General features: G+C 40.5%; 1 protein-coding gene across 13 annotated transcripts in view; it reads left to right on the top strand.

Annotated features, from left to right (window-relative positions):
- Positions 1–22346, top strand: part of ATF7IP2 (activating transcription factor 7 interacting protein 2) — a 66230-nt gene that overhangs the window by 15405 nt on the left and 28479 nt on the right. The window contains exon 2 of one of the 13 annotated variants that reach the window (XM_075132781.1): positions 6583–6653. The exons of 10 other annotated variants lie outside the window; for them this stretch is intronic. The gene's annotated coding sequence lies outside the window, so the exon portion shown is untranslated. Of the gene's footprint in view, positions 1–3941; positions 4724–6582; positions 6654–14637; positions 15316–22346 lie in introns of those variants that run through there. 2 more of the 13 variants (XM_075132783.1, XM_075132784.1) reach the window with 2 other exon arrangements.

The raw sequence follows: 22346 nt of genomic DNA, 5'->3' as shown, positions 1-22346 counted from the left end.
AATCTTAATGGTGGCCTCAAACACTTCATTGTTTCAAGGCCTAAGGTACTATTTTAAAAGGAACCGTCTATCTTTTGGTTTTAAATTTTTTACATACTCATTACTACTGAGGGCATTCTGTGCCAAAAAAATTAAAAATTCTGTGCAGAAAATTTTAAAATTCTGCAAATTTTATTTGTCAAGTAAATATGGAAGCTTCAGCATGACATGTAGAGCATAGAGGTGGTAGATCACTGTGCAGCTCCCCCAACCCCCAGGTCATGGATTCAGCAGTAAGGCTGCACCCATCCCTGACACAGTGCAAGGACTGGGCCTGTTCCAGAAACACCCCAGAGCCCTGCCCCTCTGTGCCAGGTGCACCAGGTGTGGGCAGGCAGGCAGACTCAGCAAGGCAGGATCGTAGTGTGGGGGGAATCCAGGTGTGGGTTGAGAGGGTTCTGTGTGGGGCAGTGCCGGGGAGGGATGTGGATGCACAGGGGCTTGTTGAGGGTGGGGGGGTCTGGGTGCAGTGGTAATAGGACTCTGCAGGGGGTCCAGGTGAAGGTGGCTGGGACTCCACTGGGGGGTCTGAGTGTGGGAGGAATAGAGCTCAGCAGCGGGGTCTGAGTGTGGGGAGCTCAGTAGGGGAGCCAGATGCTGGGGGACTAGAAAATAATATCTGCGTATTGTTTATGGCTTGTAAGGAAAAGGCCCCAATCAGCAAGTAAAAGAAAGCTGAGAGAATAATAAGTAGTATTACTTGCAGTGCGGGAAGGATGTTGGTTCAAAAGTAACTAGTAAACTAAAGAGCTGCAGTAACAAGACAAATAAAAACTGTCTGGAAAAGAAACAAGCACAAACCTTCTTACTGTTCTTTTGGCCAGCAAGAAGGTGGGGAAGAGATAGGGAGGAAAGGCCTTGGGAAGAAAGGAGGTTGTAAATCTTATCTGGATTAAGATTAGAAATAAAGGTTAATTGTCTCACACTGGTTTTTAGCTGAAGCCAGTAATTGGCAATGATATCATTTGTTAAAGGGTATAAAAAGTAAATTCTTAAAGGGTTCATTGCTAATACCTACCTGACCGCTTGGGAGCCAACCAATATGCATCTAAGCAGCCCTGGGTTTAGGCTGTTTGTAAGTATCTTGATCAAATTCTTATCAATGTTTTATTATTGTTTGGATATAGTAAATTGCTTATTATTTAGGCTTTTGGGGCATGTTTAGAGCAATTGGATTTAACAGAGGAATTTATGGCTAAATTAGTTTTTGGTGGTTTTCCATATTAATATCAATTTCAAATAGGGCTGTTGATTAATTGCAGTTAATTCACGCGATTAACTAAAAAAATTAATCACGATTAATTGCAGTTTTAATAGCACTGTTAAACAAGAGACTACCAATTGAAATTTATTAAATATTTTGGATGTTTTTCTACATTTTCATATATATCTTGTATTTTGTGTTGTATTTGAAATCAAAGTGTATATTTTGTTTACAAATATTTGCACTGTAAAAATGATAAACAGAAGAAATAGCACTTTTCAGTTAATCTCATACAAGTACTGTAGTGCAATCTTTGTCCTGAAAGTGCGACTTACAAATGTAGATTTTTTTGTTGTTACATAACTGCACTCAAAAACACAACACTGTAAAACTTCAGAGCCTACAAGTCCACTCAGTCCTATTTCTTGTTCAGCCAGTCATGAAGACAAACAAGTTGGTTTACATTTACAAAAGATAATGCTGTCTGATTCTTATTTAGAACATCACCAGAAAGAGAACAGGCATTTGCATGGCACTTATGTAGCCAGAATTGCAAGATATTTGCATGCTAGATATGCTAAACATTCGTATGCCCTTTCATGCTTCGGCCACCATTCCAGAGGACGTGTTTCCATGCTGATGATGCTCGTTAAAAACAGGGCTTTGGAGCTGTACTTCAGCTCCACTCCAGCTCAAGGCAAAAACCTTCAGCTCCGCTGTTCCAGAGCTGCTCTGCGGGCTCCACTCCAAAGCCCTGGTTAAAAAAAAAACATAGTGTGTTTATTAAATTTGTGACTGAACTCCTTGGGGGAGAATTGTATGTCACCTGCTCTCTTTTACTCACAATCTGACACATATTTCATGTTATAGCCGTCTCGGATGATGACCCAGCACATGTTGTTTATTTTAAGAACACTTTCACTGCAGAGTTCACAAAACGCAAAGAAGGTACCAATGTGAGATTTCTAAAGATAGCTACAGCACTCAACCCAAGATTTAAGAATCTGACGTGCCTTCCAAAATCTGAGAGGGATAAGGTAGGGAGCATGCTTTCAGAAATCTTAAAAGAGCAACACTCCGATACAGAAACTACAGAACCCGAACGACCAAAAAAGAAAATCAACCTTCTGCTGGTAGCATCTGACTCAGATAAGGAAAATGAACATGCGTCGGTCCGCACTGCTTTGGATGGTTTTCGAGCAGAGCCCATCATCAACATGGCCGCAAGTCCCCTGGAATGGTAGTTGAAGCATGCTCATCTGGCACGTAAATATCTTGCGATGCTGGCTGCAACAGTGCCGTGAGAACACCTGTTCTCACTTTCAGAGGACATTGTAAACAAGAAGGGGGCAGCATTATCTCCTGCACATGTAAACAAACTTTTTTATTTGAGTGATTGGCTGAACAAGGAGTTAGGACTCAGTGGACTTGCAAACTCTAAAATTTTATATTTTATTTTTGAATGCAGTATTTTTGTACATAATTCTATATTTGTAAGTTCAACTTTCATGATAAAGAGATTGCATTACAGTACTGATGTGAATTGAAAAATACTATTTCTTTTTCAGATGCATGGAGTGGAAAATACAGGAAGCAGGTATAAATACACAGCACATGAAAAAATGGGAGTTGCCTTACCAAGTGGGGGATCAGTGCTAACGAGCCAATTCAATTAAGGTGGAAGTGGCCTATTCACAACAGTTGACAAGAAGGACATAACCACATTACATCAGCCACACCATCAGGGACTCATTCACCTACACATCTACCAATGTGATATATGCCATCATGTGCCAACAATGCCCCCTACCATGTACATTGGCCAAACCAGACAGTCTCTGTGCAAAAGAATAAATGGACACAAATCAGACATCAAGAATTATAACATTCAAAAACCAGTAGGAGAACACTTCAATCTCCCTGGATACTCAGTAACAGACTTAAAAGTGGCAATTCTCCAACAAAAAAACCTTCAAAAACAGACTCTAATGAAAAACTGCGGAACTGGAATTAATTTGCAAACTGGACACCATCAAATTAGGCCTGAATAAAGACTGGGAGTGGATGGGTCACTACAAAAACTAATTTCCCTCTGCTGGTATTCACACCTTCTTGTCAACTGTTTGAAATAGGCCACCTTGATTATATTGGCCCATTAGCATTACAAAAGTGATTTCCCCCCACCCCTTGGTATCACCCCTTCTTGTCAACTGTTGTGAATAGGCCACTTCCACCTTAATTGAATTGGCTTGTTAGCACTGATCTGCCCCCCCTCCCCCCCACCTCCAGTTGGTAAGGCAACTCCCATCTTTTCATGTGCTGTGTATTTATACCTGCCTACTGTATTTTCTACTCCATGCATCTGATAAAGTGGGTTTTAGCCCACAAACGCTTATGCCCAAATAAATTAGTTAGACTCTAAGGTGCCACAAGGACTCCTTGCTGTTTTTGCTGATACAGACTAACATGGCTATTTCTTTTGTTTTTTACAGTGCAAACACTTGTAATAAATAAATAAAAAGTGAGCACTGTACACTTTGTATTCTATGTTGTAATTGAAATCAATATATTTGAAAATGTAGAAAACATCCAAAAATATTTAAATAAATGGTATTCTATTATTAACAGTGCGATTAATCATGTTTAATTTTTTTAATCGCTTAACAGCCCTAATTTCAAATATTAATAATTCCAACATGGCCACATTAGGTTAAGTCACTAATACAGACTTCCAAGTCTAAGTAGCAAGTAATTGTCAGACTTGGAAATAGAAGCTACATTATCTGACTCTTATTCCCCTTCAAGGAGGAACGTTCTCTTTAGATGTTTGTGTGTGTGTGTGACCTGCTGAATTGATATGAAAAAGCCAGGAGAAAATACAGCACCCCCTAGATGAGTCATAGACACCTTCAGTTTTTCTATTCTTATATCATGATCCAACGGTTGGAAGTCGAAGCTAGACAAATTAAGACGGGAAATCATAAATAAATTATTGACAGTGAGGGTGATACCAGAGACTCCATTTTAAAATCCCTAGATCCCTGGTTTCCATTTTAAATAAGCAAGAGTCATTCCATCAATAGATGGAAGCTGCAAGTCACAGAGCACTAAATGTAGAATTGTCAGGAAAACCAAATTGGTGAGGAAAAAGGTGTGAAATAACCAGTGATTCAGCAAATCATACCACTATGAGGTAAATAACAGTGGCAGGCTAAAAATAGAACTGACAGCACAATAAGGTAAACAAGTAGGATGATGTGTCTAAAAATAGAATTGAGAAATGGTATAAAGGTCAGTGTGTCAGTTAAAAGCTGACAGTTAAGAAGAGAACACTCTCGGAAAAACAGCAGCAGAGGGAGTCTTGTCCTGTCACAGGAGTTGAGCAGAGAGCTGAGAAGAGAGAAGAACTGCTGCCATCAATGACCTGTGGAGACTGATTACCCTCACAGAACATGGCCAGCTCAGCTTCACCACTAATTGGTGAGTGTGCAGTAGCATGGACAGAGAGAGCGAGCACAGGAGAGACAATGCAGCATAGTCAGCAAATGGAGTAAGTCTGTTAGACGAAGTTATAGTCATAGTTATAGTACTGTGTGCGTGGGTGGGCATTAATGAAGTTGTGTTAATTGTGGGGGGAATTTACATATATAAGACTTAAAGAACATATAAGAACTGCTGTCAGTGACCTGTGAAGGACCGGCTATCTGATGTGAGGTGCAGCTACCTAGGATCATCTCCACTGTATGTTGTTGCTATTTGGGGTGCTCTTTAATTTATTGTAGGGATTTGTTTTTTGGTGGTGGTTGTGTCAGGGATTGTTGTTTGCACCAATAAAAAGATGCCTTGTTGTGGAAAGAGTACTGCATGTGTCAGTCATTTATCGGAAAGCTATATCTGTGTCTTCCAAGTATTTCCTTAGTCACCCTGGAGACCCATAATTAATGAGAACAGATTTAGTTACATTCTGGGGGTACCCTACATCCGTTTTCAGGGTAACAAGCGTAATTAACCATTGGAACAGTTTCAAGAGTGGTGGTTGATTCTCCATCGCTGACCATTTTTTAAATCAATATTGGATGCTTTTCTAAAAAATCTGCTCTAAGAATTATTTTTGGAAAGTTCTCTGGCCAGTGTTATACAGAAGGTCAGACTAGGTGATCCTTGGAATCTCTGGATCTTTATTCTTCCTTGAAACTTAACTTGCTGTCTAATATGTTGAAAAGTGACTGTTTTTCTAGCAGTGATCTAGATTTGCTTATAGATGGTATAACCTGTTTATACTAGGTCATGAATTAAAATGGCATGAGATAGAATAATATTTCCTTCCTCTCCCCCACATTCCTTTTACGTGATTACTTTGTGACAGAAAAATGTGAAAGAATGTCTTCAGGATAATGCAATACAATTTCTTTGGCTGGGTTTTAGGTGCCCAAACCCCATTGAAATTAAGTGGGAGTTGAGCATCTCATTCCTTTGGGGTTTGTAACCAGTTAATAATTTGTTGGCACCTAACACAGTTTGTGGCAACCCATGTGGTTAATATGCATTAACTTTAGAAAACTGCGTGTCTACTTTGCAAATGTCCTAGGCTGTCACGCGGTTGTTAGCTTGGAACTCAGTCATCACACTTACTTTGAGGCGTAAATGATGCTCCTAGTTCTGCCTACATAACCAGATAGGCAAGTTGACTTTCCACCTAGCCCTCTTTGGTTGGACATCTGGAATGTATTGCCCTACTTATTGCTGCTCTGTATGCATATCTGCTAAACACGCTACCTCTCCTTTCTGTAAAGCATTACAGGATAGTTGCCCAGTTTTTCTTAGGGTTGGTGTGACATTCTATACCTTGGGGGAGTGTGCTGTAACCCCCATATTCCTCATTTTCATATAATCATGATTTTACATATAAAGCATACCTTGTAAGGTATCAGGGAAAGGTTATGATCTGCTGAAAGTAGTTTCTCTATCCATATATATCATTAATAAATATGAAGTAATGAGAATTGTGTAGTATGGTTGTCACTAAAACATGCGGTAAGTTGGGGGACTCAGCCAGATATTAGCGCCCCAGAGGCAACAGCAAGTAAAGTAACCAGCGCCCGGGCAGGGTGTCAAACAACCCATCAACAGCCATTGTCCAGCAAGGGAGCTACAATGCAATGACTCACCTGCATGAGGCCATGCCAAGGGAATTGCTCAACCTTGCTTGGAGAGACTCGGTAATACTCACCTGACTCTGAAAGGTGGGGGGAGGGGGCAAAGCCAAGGGGGAGGAAAGGACATGATAAAAGGAAGAGATGTTTGCCATGCTCTTCTCTCTCTTCCACCTACACCTGCAGATACCACATCAAGCGACTGAAGCACTGATCAAAGAGGAGAGCCTGGCTGAAGAGCAGCCAGCCAGCCTGTGGTGAGAATCATCTACGTTTGTAAGGGCATTGACAGTGTTAAGATCAGCTTAGAATGAGTTTTGCTTTTATTTCATTTGACCAAATCTGGCTTATGTTTTGACTTATAATCACTTAAAATCTGTCTTTATAGTTAATACGTTTGTTTATTCTACCTGAAGAGGTGCGTTTGGTTTGAGATGTATCAGTGGCTCTCCTTGGGATAATAAGCCTGGTACATATCAATTTCTTTGTTAAATTGACAAACTTATATAAGTTTGCAGCATCTGGCGAGCATAACTGGACACTGCATGATGGAGATGCCTACGGCTGTGTTTGGGACCAGAGATATTGGCTAGTGTCATTCAGTTGCAAGTAGTTGGGAGCAGCTTACATGCCAGAGGCTGTGTGTGAACAGCCCAGGAGTGGGGGTTCTTACAGCAGAGCAGGATAAGGCTGGATCCCAGAGTCAAGGACTGGAGTGACCTAGCAGATCACCGGTCCGGATAACACCAGAGGGGAACATCAAAGTTGGATGCAAGGAATAGACCGCTTCTAAGACTTCTGTGTCTTTTAGTATTAGACTGCATTAAAAATCTATGTTGCATGAACTAAAAAAGACTTCTAATGAAGTTTGTTCCTCAAGTGCATTCTCCACAACTTGTGTTGAGAAAGGGATGCCCAACCTCTATGATATTGTAAAGGCAGCCTTTGGGCATTCTTACATATCATTTTACATTGTTACAGATTTGACAAGGATTTCAGTTTTGGCCAGCCAGTCCTCTGTATTGTGCTTCATTAATACCAGCCTTTCGGGAGTCCCAGTTCTTTGTATGTTGTGTATCTGAGTTCTGTTGGTGTTTTCAGTGTCAGGGCTGGTTCAGAGAATGGCATAGGAAAATCTTCTTAATGTACTTTGACTGGGAAACCCTAGAAAACAAGCATGTTTGTTTGCCAAATTACTGAATTTTGTGAACAAGTAATCATGGCACAATTTAATTTTGATAGTTTGTAATCAAGTAAATTTAAGCACATTATTTTGAAGGTAGTAAACTGTTTGAGACCTCTCAGAGACTTCTACTGAATATTAGAGAAATGAAGGGACAAGTTTATAAATGTGTATATTAATAATATACAGATAAAATTCTACTGTAGGTTTTTTACCTACTATTTTGTTGCCAGTCTTTTGATAACATTCCATTCTGTATTTTGTGAATTGGGATGATTTGTATTTTACTTTGTAAAGAGCTGCCACTGTTAGCAACAATGACAGACCCAAGCCCAGATAAGAGGAGGGTTCTGCAGCTGGGTTAGCTACACACTCATGTAAAACCTTACTGCACCAGAAACAGTTCACTTAAACCAAAAGTTGAGGAGAGTAGGTGCAGATAGAGCTCAAAAGCCAAGTAGTCAGATCTCAATGAAAGCTGAGAACTTGAGACATCAAATCCTGAAGACCAAGTCTGTAACAAGAATAGGGACGTGGGGAATACATGTCCTTTGTATAGTATAGGAAAGCTGGCACATGTTACATGAGAATTGAAAAAATACCATCTGATACTTTGCATCAGTGAGATGAAAAGGTGAGAGAGTAGCAAGATGGTGTCTGGTGGCGCTATAATATTATTGATGAGGAAGAATGCACAAAATAGGTATAGGAATTATTCTGCATAACATTACAGTGAAGAAGACCGTGTTGACTTGGGAGCCACTGAACGACCGAATAGTACCAGCCAGCTGCAAATAAGACCTTTCAAATATACAACAATCCTTGTCTATGCACCAACACATACAATAGATGACACTGAAAAGGATACTTGCTGCACCTGCTCATAGAATGTATTGGATGACATGCCTAACCATGACATCAAATTGATGATAGGTGACTTAAGTGCACAAATTGGCAACAGCTCTGCTGATTGGGAAAGAGTGATAGGCACAGAAGTGGAAGGCATCTGAACTGATAATGGTAACCAACTCATGAATCTCTGTGGCACAAACACTCTAAATATAAGAGGCAGTTTCCTCCAGCAGGAGGTTTTACAGTCTCACAAGGACATCAGCAGTGAATGCAACTGTCAACCAGATAGAACATGGGTGAATATCTAAGAGATGAAATCTTTTTTGGGGGGTGTCACAGTCATCAGAGCAGCAATGTTGGCTCAGATCATTATATTTTAGTGTTATAGATGTAGATAAGTTCAGAGTCAAAGAAATGCAGATCAGATTGCACTTAGCAACTGTTCCAGTGTTTTACAGGATCAGGCTGATAAAAGTGTGGACAACAGAGGGCCAAACTGGAAGAAAACTGTATAGAGACAGCAGAAGTAGTAGTGGAGTGCAGAGTGCAGAAGAAAGATGCTTGGATTACATCTGGAACATAGGCAGTGATCGATGAACAGGCAGCACTGAAGGTGAAAAAGTAACCCTGCAAGGTGCGGGCAGAACTGTTCGAGGCAGGTGCAATATATGGAGAAAAAGACAAAGAAGAGATGTAGGCAAGATAAAAATGATTTCACAAGAAGCTGCGGAGGCAGAGGAAGCAGCACAGAAGTGGGGAGACTTCAAGCAGCTCTATAGAATAATGACAGACTTTGCCAGAAAAATCAGACCATTGCAGGTGATGTCCATGAGAAGCTCTGAGGCAGATGCTGAAAATGCATGAAGAACAAGCTGGACTCTGGAAAGAACATTTTGGTTCCATTTTAAACTGTCCAGAGTTAATGATCATGCACAGGTTTGAAGGAAATGCCAAGTCTAAGTTAGAAATAGAAGAGGAACCAATAACACCTGATGAAATTAAAGCACCCATCAAAGGCTTCAAACAAGGAGACGCTACTGGGGTTGACAGAATTCAAGCAGAGATACTAAAGGCAGAAGGTGAAGTTTTGATTGAGTAGCTAACAAAACTCTAACAAAATATGGGTGAAAGAACAAGTGGTACAACACTGGAAAGATGGCATCATTGTGACATTGCCAAAAAAAAGGTGATCTTAGTGCACGAACTGGCAAGGTATTGTACTGCTATCTCAATCCTTGGCAAAGTATTGGCTACTGTTATGCTGAATAGAATCAAGAAGCAGTGGATTGAATATTACGAGAAGAACAGGCTTGGTTCCATGCAGGAGATCATGTTTGGAATACATATTCGCTCTTTAACAGATCATCAAAGAAAACCTTCTGCTTAGCAAAAACCCATCTTAATCAACTTCCTCAATTTTAAGAAAACATTTGATAGTGTCCACAGAGAAACCCTGTCGAATTTTGCTAGAAGCTATGGGATACTGCACAAGCTTATCAACATAATAAGCAGTTAATATGATGGAAGTAGATGCACAGTAAGATGGAAGTAGATGCACAGGCCTAGGTGAGTGGTTCGACATTGTGACCAGAGTTAGACAAGGGTGTGTGTTATCACCAATCCTCTTTGTATTAGCAATAGAGTTGGTGATGAAGTGGGGAACAAGTCATTGTGGATGGTATAAAGTGGGTTAGTGGAGATGAGTTACATGACCTTGACTTGGCTGAAGGCTTTGCTTTACCAAGTGTGACATGGAATGAAATGACTGCCCTTACATCAGAGGTAGAACAGGAAGTAGCAGAAATTGGACTGATAGGAAATGCAGAGAAAACCACAATTAAGATAAGAAACTGGACAAGAGATGCAAAGGGGTACATGCATGAAAAAGAAATCACAAAAATAGCAGAGCTCTACTTTCTGTGAGTGTGATGGCATTTGAAGGTGGCTGCCATAAAGATATTCATACAAGATTAAGAAAAGCAAAAACCACTTTTGGAAGGATGAACATCATCTGGTCAAACAGAGGTTTCCACACCAAACTAAAGGGCAGATTATCCCCAAGCATGCTACTGTACGGAGTAGACACTTTGCTGATGGCCATGGCTAACAAAAAAAGAGATCACAGATGGCTGAGAAAGAGGCAACATATTTCCTAGAAAGACAACAAGATAACATGAGAGTAAGGGAGCTGACAAAGCAGGACATGTTAGAAAATATTATTAAAGAAAGCAGGCTCAGGTGCTCAGGACACGTGCACTGTATGGAAGATGGGAGACATGCTAAGCAATCATTGAATTGGGCACTAAAGGAAAGAAAAAGAAAGCAAGGAAGGCCAACAAAAAAAAAAAAATTGGCAGAAGACCACCCCGGAAGCTACTGAATGAGCTGGCATCACCTGGGAAGCAATACCATACTTAGTGAGTGACCATAATCAGTGAAGGAACTGGATTGCCTGTTGCAAGAGAAATTGATTTGACAATGCCACAGACGTTTTGTGCACTCAAGCCACCACTAACTGGAAGCGAGAACACCATGTAGGTAGAAATAACTTGAGGTTTATATAAGCATATGAAATAGCTGCAGCTGCAGTTTTGCTGATGAGGATGGAAAGTAAAATTGGAAGAATCATGAGAATGGGTGTAAGTGTGGATGGCTGATCTTGGATCTGGGTGTTCCCGATTATGAGTTTTTGCTGATTTTATGATTAGGAGTTGCTTGTAGTAACCCCTTGCAAAATAACAATTTTCCTGTGAGTTATTAGCTTTGTTTTGAGCAACCTATAAAAAGATTAGTCAGAGTGAATAATTTTGGAGAAGTTCGGAGAGCTTTCCTATGAGCTAGGAGGCTGACATCCAACTCACCAGCAGCTAGGAGGAAGGCTGGCCACCAAAAACCTGCCACTGATCATTCAAAACATCTCGGACTTCGGGTAACTATATCTGGGTTGCTCTAGACCAGTGGTCAGCCACCTTTCAGAAGTGGTGTGCCGAGTCTTCATTTATTCACTTTAATTTAAGGTTTCGCTTGCCAGTAATACATTTTAATGTTTTTTAGAAGGTCTCTCTCTATAAGTCTATAAAGTGTGTGTAAACTATTGTCGTATGTAAAGTAAACAAGGTTTTCAAAATGTTTAAGAAGCTTCATTTAAAATTAAATTAAAATGCTGATCTTACGCCACCAGCCTGCTCAGCCCACTGCCAGCCTGTGGTTCAGTTCACCTAGGCAGGCAGCAGACTGGGCAGGGCCTGTGGCTGGGACCCTGGCTGGCAAGGGGCCAGAAGTCAGAACCCCAGACTGGCAGCGGGCTGAGCAGCTCAGCCCACTACCGGTCTGGGGTTCTGTCCGCTGGCTCCTGCCAGCCAGGGTCCCAGCTGCCAGCCACACTCAGCCCGCTGCCGGCCCTGCCCACATAGAGTGCGTACCTATCTTCTCCCTGGTTCTAGACTATTGCTATTTTAGATGTGTGCTTTGAATAAAAGATTTTTTAATAAAATTTTTGAATAAAAAAAAATCAATAAAAAAAGATTTTTGGGTAAAGCACTCTTGTTTGTACCAATCATTTATAAAACAGAAGAGCTGTGTCCCCATTGATTTATTTCCTGAATCCACCTGGAGATAGGAAAATATAAGATACGATAGTATCGTGTTAAGAAAACCCTGGGTAACGTGCCCAATGTGTGAGCAGCACAGAGGAACTAAGATCTAAGGTAAGACTGTAGTGAGTTGTTGGATTTAACAGTATTATTAGAAACTCCAGAGCTGCCTCAATAAGCCAGGCAACTAATAACCTGGATTGTAAGGTCAATGATACCCCTTCATATACTATTTGGGTTTTGCTAATTTTAAGTTGCTGAAGGTTTTGGTTATTGATAAGATGTCAGATAACCAGAATTAATTAGTTTATTAATGAAAGTTAGATTAGGAAAATTAATAAATTACCCATCTGGAGAACAATCTTGCAGTGATTATATCTTCACTCTGTTCCATTTCTGAGCTCAGTTTTGCTCATATTTATATTACCCTTACGCATCTTTTCTTATCTAGGTTTGTACGTAACATTTCAGATATCAGTAGACTGTAGACACATTTGTGGTAACTGTAACTAGCACACAGTTCATATTTGGCAAGCCTCAACAGAACACCACATTTTTTGACAGATTTTTGACATATTCTGCACATTAAAAGAACAAACGCTACAACAGTTCAACTTTCAAGATAAGGCTTTTAGCATGAAATAGGCTAATTATTTAAATGTTAATATTTTTGTTTTGAAAAAAATAGTTTGTGTTTTTTTATTCCGAGGGACTCATGAGTCCTTGTGAGCAGGAAGAAATAGCTGCAAAGGTGATGGGGTTAAATTTAAGTTTCTAATGCCTGGGAAAGAATAAGGTTTTTAGGTTGGGGCTCAAGCCAAGTGTTTTGTTTTATTTAAAACTTAGCTCCTAGATAGCACATGAACCTTATTCCTGCTAATGACAATTGGCAGAAGGGTTACATTGCTATTTCTTGTGAAGTTCCAGTCAGGGATTATTGATAACTAGTCCCCTGGAGTAGCATTTAAAAAGCCTTTATTTTTAAACATGTCTTCCACTGCTGGTGAGGGGACTTCATGCTTGTAGAATTAAAGGGTCTTGAAGAAACCACATTAGTAGATAAGAAACTCTCCATCCTCTAATTGTAGCCAGACGTGCCCTCCCTCCCTGCCACCCCTTTGCTCTTTCAAATGCGGTCTGCATAGTTTCCTGTTATGCCGTTACAAAGTCACAAGCAGCAGTAAGTCCCAAATGATGTTAGATGCTTGCTTAAAGCTGCATTGCTCTATATAATCGATTGTATTCATGCTTATGAATATGTAATCAATTAGTGTAAGGAATGAGTGAGAGAGTATGAGTAACAGCAAATGGCAAAACAAAGAGGCAAATATCGCCTTTTATGGAACCATGGTATTATCTTGGTGACGGTATACATCTCGAGTCAGGTGGCCAGGTCAAGGATACCAACAAGGAAATGTAACAGCACGCTAAACTCAGGACCGGACCGGAAGCAGTAGAACCCTCCCGTGGATCCGAAGGGACTTCGGGGACTCTCGTCGCCTCGCAGCCGGTCTCTGGGCAGCTGTAGCCTGGTCAGCCTTCAGAACCTGTGAAATCGAAATCCACCTATGCCCGCATCTGCAGCCCGTTAGCATGAATGTGATGTGTGTGTGTGTGAGTATAGCTGTATTAGACAAGCTCAGCTCACGCCAATAAACAAACCTCTGTGCTGCTCATTTCTTGTGGGGGCTCATTTGTGGGGGCTCATTTCTTGGCTAGTCCCAAGGACAGGTAACATGATAACTGAAAGGGCTGAACAAGCTTTTAAATTCTTACATTCGTTTTCCATTTGCTAATGTTTATCTTTTGTCCACTTACTCTTGACACACACTGTATACTGCAGATGAAACCTCAAAACCACGATGTTCTGAATGGCTACACAGTTTAGGCAGATATTGTTGCCTGCTCCCTGGAATCAGGCAAAGAAATAACCACAGACAAAGGTTGAATTAAAGCAGTGCTGAGGGCTGATTTATTGCTTGCTTTCCTTATTTGCACAATTATACTCACACACACATTCCATGCATACTGGTGACAGGCTGTAGATGCGGACGTTGCTTTCAATCTTAGGTGACTGAGACTGGCCAGGTTCCAGCTTCCCAGAGATCAAACCGCTAGGCGACAAGAGTCCCCGAAACCCCTTCGTGTCTGCAGGAGGACTCTACTGGTTCTGGTCCGGTCCTGAGTTTTTGCTGTCATGGATGACATCTCTCTCTGGCCGCTACTGCAGTAGGTTTATATACAGCCCCATGTACACCTTGATCATCCTTACACGGTAATATTTCGGTTCAAGCCTTGTGATTTGGTTTCTTACACTCATACTATCTCACTCATTCCTTACATATTGATTGCATATTCATAAGCATGAATACAATTAGTAATATAGCTTTAAGCAAGCCCCTCATATCAGCGACGACTTCGGCTGGTGTTTGTGGTTCAGACAGGAAACTGTGCAAACTGCAATTTTAGACATGACAGGAAGTCTACACAGAAAGACTGCATTTGAAAAAGCAAAAACTGGGGAGTAGATAGGGGAAAGGGCTGCCCCTCCTCCCCGGAGCAGAAGCTGTTGCTGTCTGGGGAAGGCTAAACCATGGATGGGGGCCAAGCCATGGATGGGGCTGCGGCCGGCTATAGATATTTCCTCAGCAATAATAGCACCCTTGGTGTCTGTTTCAGGATCATATTTATAATCAAGAACATAGCTGCCTGGATAAGTTTGGACCTGGCCATTTTAAACAGTCTATCGTGATTTACACCAGTGTCTAATGCAAGTCAACCATGTCCATACTGGATTGGTCACAGCCCAGGTTTATAATGACTGTGCCAACTGTCTCCTATCAGGGCGGACACAACAAATATATTACTGGTGTAACCCCAACAAAGAGGATCCGTGGAAGAGATAACATTACCATAGTCACATGGAATGTAAGGATATTGAGACAAATAAGAAGGTTGAAAGAACTCATGGACGAAATGGAACAATACACCTGGCACCTCCTAGGAATCTCTGAAGTCAGATGGAAGAACTTTGGAGAGGCATTAACAGAAGAAGGCCATGTACTCTATTACAGTGGAGAGGACAAACATGCCAACGGCGTAGGATTTCTTGTGCATAAAGATATTAAGGATTCAGTATTAGAATGCCACCCAATATCCAGCAGGCTTATTTCCATCTGTCTAAAGGCAGTACAGTTCAGTATCACAGTGGTACAAGTCTACGCCCCTACAACAGACTATGACAGTAAGCAAACTGAAGATTTTTACAATCCGCTTCAAGACATCGATAAGGTACACAAGAAAGATATCCTGATTGTACAGGGAGATTAGAATGCTAAAGTGTTGGATCATATTAAAGAAGTTCTGTATTAAAATCACAAATGAGTTTGATTCCCCAGAGTTTAAATTCCAGGGTATTACTAATTAAGAGGTCTCTTGGTTTTTGGTACTGTTTCTCTCCCTCTATGTGTGAAACTTGCAAGCTGCTAATTGTGTTAGTACATTCTAAGACAGAGTCTATTCTCAAAGCAATTCACAGAGAGAGAGACTCAAAGCAATACTCTAACAACAGAAACAGCACCCAGAGACTCCCCACCCTTTTGTTGTATTAACAATTGTGATTAAAATAGAGATAGAGGATGTATGTGGATGGATGCTTGGTGTGGATAATAACTGAATGATCAGGGAGGTGCCAGCCTAAGAATCCAGTGTCCATCGGCTGAAGAAGGCGTCAAGTGGAAATAACCAGAGGACCCCCCGGAGGGCAGACTGGAATCCACCCAACAGCCTCAAGAATGGGAGAACCAAAGAACAAGATAACATCTTGGAGCCGTCAGGAATGTGCTATCTGCTGATTGATTCAGCAACAGCATGATGAAGCAATTACCATAGACTGGCATAGGAAGAAATTCCTATAAAAATAGACTCTAAAAAGTGAGAACTTTGGGGTCTGATTCTGGAAACCAACTTCCAGGAGCATCAGATGAGCATCTGACAAGGCCCTGCTCCCTCCTCATGTCCAGGCCACCTGGCCAGTGGCTTGGCATGAGCAACTCTAAGGCTGGTAACTATGATAACAACCTTGCAGAACCTGTGTGTGTGTGTATGTTTGTATGAATGAATGTGTGACTAAATATGAGATTGAATGGAATGTTACAACTATAACTAACTGCTTACTATGATTCTTTCTGTATTCACAATAAATGTGGTATTTTGCCTTTTTTCCCTTTAATAAGATCCTGCTGGTTTTTATTTTATTGGTACAACAAAAGTGGGTACTGATGCACAGGCAGATTGGTGAGATTATTGTGGCCCTTTCTGTAATGCAGTAACCAATGAGAAAGGACTGAGACTTTTGGAGTTTGCCAGCTATAACAATCTGATTCTTACAAACACATTAGGAGCACATAAAGCATCCAGACAATCAAAGTGGATCCAGACAAAGCACCTGATGGTTTACATCACAGTCGGATTGGCTTACATCATGGTGCAAAACAAGGAGCTTCCCTGGTGCTGATATTGGAAATGATCACGACCTTGTAAAGCTAAACTTTTGGCTACGTCTAAGGAAAATCGTCAGGTCAAAGTTCACCAGAATCAAGTTTCTCTTAGAAAGACTTAGAGACCGCAGCATTGCGGAGTCATTCCAAGCAATGATTGGCAGAAAATTTGCTCCACTGCTTGCTCTAGAGGAAGACATAGAAACAATGACCAACAGTTTCAACGCTGTAATGAGTGAGGCAGCAATAGATATCCTTGGGAAACACCATAAGAAGACAAAACCTTGGGTCACAAATGAAATACTACAAATGTGTGACATAAGAAGAGCACTCGAGAGATAAGAACAGCATGGAGGGAGCTGATAAATACAGAGCAATTGGCAGAAAGATCAAGAAAGGAATGAAGCTGGCCAAAGAGATATGGATCGAAAAACAATGCTCTAAAATTGAAGAGTGTCTCAATAATAAAAATTACAATGTGGAAGGCTCATTTACTAAAGATCTGGTGACGGAGAGATGGACCAAAACTAACGCAATTCAAGACAAGGAAGGGAGCAGTCTCACAGAAGAAAGGGACGTCATCAATAGGTGGACAAATTGCTGTTCTGATCTATACAACCATCAGACAAATAGAGATCCTAGTGTCCTAGACAGCCCAAATTCAACTGAGGAGGAGAACTTTCCAGTACTGCATGAAGAAGTGGAGACAGCTGTGAAATCACTCAAGAACGGAAAGGCTACAGGTTTTGACAACATCCCATCCGAACTGATGAAATTCAGAGGAGAAATAGTAATAGATGTACTCCCCAAGATCTGGCAAACCGGTGAGTGGCCCTCCACGTGGACACAGTCGCTAGTCATCACTCTGCCAAAGAAAGGCAACCTGCAGTTGTGTCAAAATTACCGGACCATAAGCTTAATTGGCCATCCCAGCAAAGTGATGTTGAAAGTCATATTGGACAGATTGAAGCCAAAAGCGGAGAATATCATCACTGAAGAACAGGCTGGCTTTCGTGCTGGAAGAAGTATCACAGAACAGATTTTCAGTCTTCGTGTTCTATGTGAGAAGTACTTACAACACCAGCAGGACATCTACCACGTCTTTGTTTGACTTCAAGACGGCATTTGACAGAGTATGGCACGAAGCTCTCTGGGCAACCATGAAGAAGTACAATGTTGGTCATAAGCTTCTTCTTACTATTTAAACAACTGTATGCCAAGGCCAGCAGTGCAGCTCTCATTAATCGCACAAGAGGAGAGTGGTTTCACGCGACTGTTGGAGTCCGGCAAGGCTGCCTTCTTTCCACTGCCATACTGTTGAACATCTACTTGGAATGCATAATGCCCCAGAAGATCACATTTGCACCGTCAGCACTGGGGGGCAAACAATTTCAAATCTTCGGTTTGCTGATGACATTGATGGCCTGGCAGGTAGTGAAGATGAACTTGCCAACCTTGTGAAACAATTGGATGAAACCTCCCCAAAATATGGCATGGAAGTCAGTGCAGAGAAAACCAAGTTGATGACAAACAAACATGACCGGATCAGCTCATATATCACTGTCAATGGACAAGAGCTGGAGACAATGAAACAGTTCAAGTATTTGGGGGCAGTCATCACTGATGAAGGATCAAAGGCTGAATTTCTGGCAAGAACTGCAACAGTGGCAAAACTAAAGCCAATTTAGAGGAACAAGAACATCTCCCTGGAATCCATACTGAAACTGCTGCACGCATTGGTCATTTCTTTTTCTATATGCGTGCGAGACGTGGACCCTTATGGCAGACCTTGAATAGAAAATACAGGTAGTAGAGATGAAATACTTCCATAAAGTCCTGGGCATCGCCTACTTAGACCACGTCACTGATGAAGATGTCATATAACCCAGCACGTTGCGTGACGATGTTACAGAAGACCACCTGATGACTGGGAAGAAGTGCAAGTTGAAGTGCTATGGCCTTGTAACAAGATCATCTGGCCTATCCAAGATTATCCTTCAAGGGACAGCACATGGGATGAGAAGAAGAGGTAGCCGGAAGAAGAGATGGATTGACAACATAAGAGTGGACAGGAATGGACACTTTACGGAGGCTCAAGCACTGACACAATTGTCGGGGTGGAGACCATTGGTTGCTTGCTCATCAATTATGGTGACCCAACGACCAATGCGGTTATGGGAGTGGTGGTGATAGTGGGATTAGACAGTTCATTTCCAAGTGACAAATAGGAAAGGAAGAGCCATCTGGAAAACTTGCTTGTCAAACAGCACTTGGGTTTTAGAGAAATTTGCCCCTGGCCAGCAGATGATTGGGGAAAGATTAAATAAGTACTATAGTCTGTTAAATACCATTTCTGATCGTGTCTGCCAGTGGGGATTGATTTGAGACAGTGATTAGTTTTATTAGTTCCTAGGCAACTGAAGCCCCTATTGCTCTTAAGAAGTTTCTTCTGCCCTCACATTAATGCTAATAACAGCCCCTTTTCTCAGTGGTTGACAGAAATGGGAGATTAATTGCAAAAGAGAATATAGTTAAGGGTCAGGACTGGGAGTAATATTTTACTACTTTAAATATGCATAATGTCCAGAAAAATGAATGATAGCACTAACAGTAATGGTAGCATCCATGCTGTGAGTTAAATACTTTTTAAAAATTCATTTTTTTCCAAGAAATTATAATAATTCAAAACAAAACTTTGTTGCCGTATATTCAAACCTTTTGTGATCATGTCAAGAGGAGAATCTAGAAGAAATATGTGACGTATCATGTCAAAAGGCTATGTAAGATAGACCATAGAAGAAATGCTAATATATCCAGGGCATGACTCACTTTCTTGACTTAAATTTATGACTAAATAAGGTAGATTTTAGCTGCATACGTGCTAACAAATAAGAAATGTGCTTGTTAGGTAAAATGTGTTTTGGTTCTGCTACCTAAATAACAAATTATGAAACTGTAAACAAAACCACAAGGAAGAAATAAGAAGTTTGATTTATAGTAAACAACATAATTGAGGGAACTAAGATAGGTACCAAACCTGAACCAGACTTCCGGAAAGCTTTGTGTAGTTATGCTAAGAGAGCTCATGAAAAATTACTCACAAATGAGCTTTGTATCATGTATAAATGGAAATATGCTGCAGACATGAATCATCTTGCTGGCAAATAGGAAATATTACCTTCACATTTTACAGTGTATGAATTGATAATGTAAGTGCGGCAAGTAAAATACTGTAAAAAAGGTGGTACAGAAACCCTGCTTAGAGAGAGGAAAAAGCTGGAACAGAAGTGAAGCTGCAACCTGTTTCCCCAGGTTGGTGATATATTAACTTTTACCTTTCTGTTTGTGCTGGTCTGTCTGACTGATAACTAAGTTCAATTGTGTTTGATGTCTTGTTGATCAGTAATCTAAATTGAACCAACAACTTTGTGCAAATAGTTCCTATCCCATGATTGCGCCTCTTAATTGTTGTCCCTATGATGCTTTATTTGCTACCTTTATATGACTTTAATAATGTTAGAAATTTAGTCATGGATGCCTTACTTATAGCTTCTTTGCTCATAATTAATTGTCACCATAAATAAATTTAAAGTTACAAGGCTGAGACTGTTGGCCTATAAGCCTGATGTGAAGGCCTTGTAGGTTGTCTGTTAGACAGACTCCATAATGCTCTGCAGTTATGCTAAGAAGAAGAAAAATATTAGCTTGTTAGAATTACCAAAAGGATAGAACCTTAGCAAGAATTGTTAATGCTTCTAGTGATATAGTAACCACAAGAAGTAACCAATCCTTAAGTTAGCAAAATATGATGTACCTGCCAAAAAGACATAAGACATGGGTAAATAACAGATGTTTGATTATGTAATCGAAAACCATAAAATATACCAAAAATAAGAGATGACTGTATGGAAAAAGAGGAAATAATGAGAATGAAACTGAACAACTCTAGTATTTACTTACAGCTTAATATGCTTATAATAACCAGGCAGCATCAGAATCAAACAGTCATTGGCTGAATGCTCAGTTCTACACATCTTTATCTTTTTGTTATTTGCTGACTGGCAATTGTTTGTTAAACTCTATTAAGCTGAGTTATCTGAGGTCTCTTTAATTACTAAGTAATTTTAAATCTTTTAAAAAAAATCTATTACTGATCTTTGATAACGCGATCAACATCATGACTGGTGTCACTGTCCTCTACCTCCAGTAGTGGCTGTGTCTCTTTGGTCTTAAATAGACTTGCAGATTTGTCAGTGAGAGGGCTGCATTGTTTTTTGTCCCAAAAATTGTCTCTTCATCACAGAAGTGATGAAGGCTTTTTTTCTTTTTCTTTTTCTTCTTCTTTCCTCAAGCCACAATTATTGTACTGGTGTATGGATCTAAACCTCTAGTGCCTTAATTCTTTTCCTAGTAGTGTTTGGCACATCTCATCAATCCAAAACTCTGGGTGTTTCCCAGTCTGCTGTAGATCAACAGAATAGGGACAATGGAATTGGGCTCAGTATGACTCTAAACTTCACTCCATATTATGATCAAGATCATCTCAGCTGTGGTCTAAGTAGCTAATTGTTAATTTTCAGCAGACTTGGCTAGCATGTTTTCAGTGACATAAAAGCAGAAAAGTGAATGTTGGTGATAAGGCATCTCATCCGATGGGCTGTAGGTATCGGCATAGGACTTTCTGGGTTTGGAGGCAGGTAATGCCTTATTGGTTGCATAGGACAGGGAAATTGAGCTTTTCTTTTAACGTGGGGACTGACAGATTTTGTAGCTGCTCTGTATAACAAAAGTCAATTACTGACTTTGTGTACATTTGTTGTGGGAGGTCTGACCTTTTTTCCAACAAACAATCATAAAAGAAATGAGTAGGATCTTAGGATCAATTTCTAAAAACTTTTATTCTGAAAGCAGAGTACATAATTTATGATTTTGAAAATGTTTAAAGATATTGATTTAAACCTGGGTTTGAAGTGATACTACCATTATAGATTGAGTGGCATATGATAGCAAGGTATATATTAAATATATAAATAAGTCTTTTTTTCCTTTCCAATTATAGGAGAAAAGTGGTTATTTTAAAAGATTTTTAGATTTGTGTGCAAGCGAGTATGATGAAGGAAAGAGTGAAAAACTTATTAAATGAAAGTGAATATAAGAAATTAGTTGTTTTGTTCATAAAATGAAATGACACCTGTGGTTGCTGTAATCTGTGGAATTGAATTCCATCATCTAGGAAGGTCATATTCCCATGAAATTCTGTGTGTCAAGCTCACGAGGCTCACAGTTCCATTGCTTCAAGGAAATGTAACTGTCCTGGGAGGTCCATAGTCAAGGAGGGAGAAGTGATATTTTGGATAGGTCAGGCCAATTTTGTGGATGGCTTTGAATATCAGGTCAGAGACGTTGAACTAGACTATATTCGGTGGGCAGCCAGTTAAGAGATTGAAGCATAGGAACTTGTTCAGAGAGGTCTGTGCTGCAGGGCATGCACTGAGTATTTAAGCCTGGAGGTTCTGACTGTATGGATCAAAGTGGCCGTGGCTGCATCCAATAGGATGGGATAAAAATTCCCAACCACTTACAGATGGAAATATACTTTTTGCCAGTGCAGCTGATTGGGCATCCACTAGCATTGAAGAGTACAAAAGAAATCATAGCTTGTGGACTGATTTAAAAATCTGGGGGCAGATGGCCTTCATAATGGGGGATGTTGCAGAGAGTCACATTCTTCAAAGCACTTCTCTCTTCCTGCTAGCAACACTGTGGACTTACCTGGGTTTAAGTATAGCCTGCTGCTTTTCATCTAGCTTCTCATTTCATTTA

This window comes from Caretta caretta, chromosome 10 (assembly GCF_965140235.1).
Source record: "Caretta caretta isolate rCarCar2 chromosome 10, rCarCar1.hap1, whole genome shotgun sequence".
NCBI lineage: Eukaryota > Metazoa > Chordata > Testudines > Cheloniidae > Caretta > Caretta caretta.
This window is presented reverse-complemented; position numbering and strand designations above follow the sequence as displayed.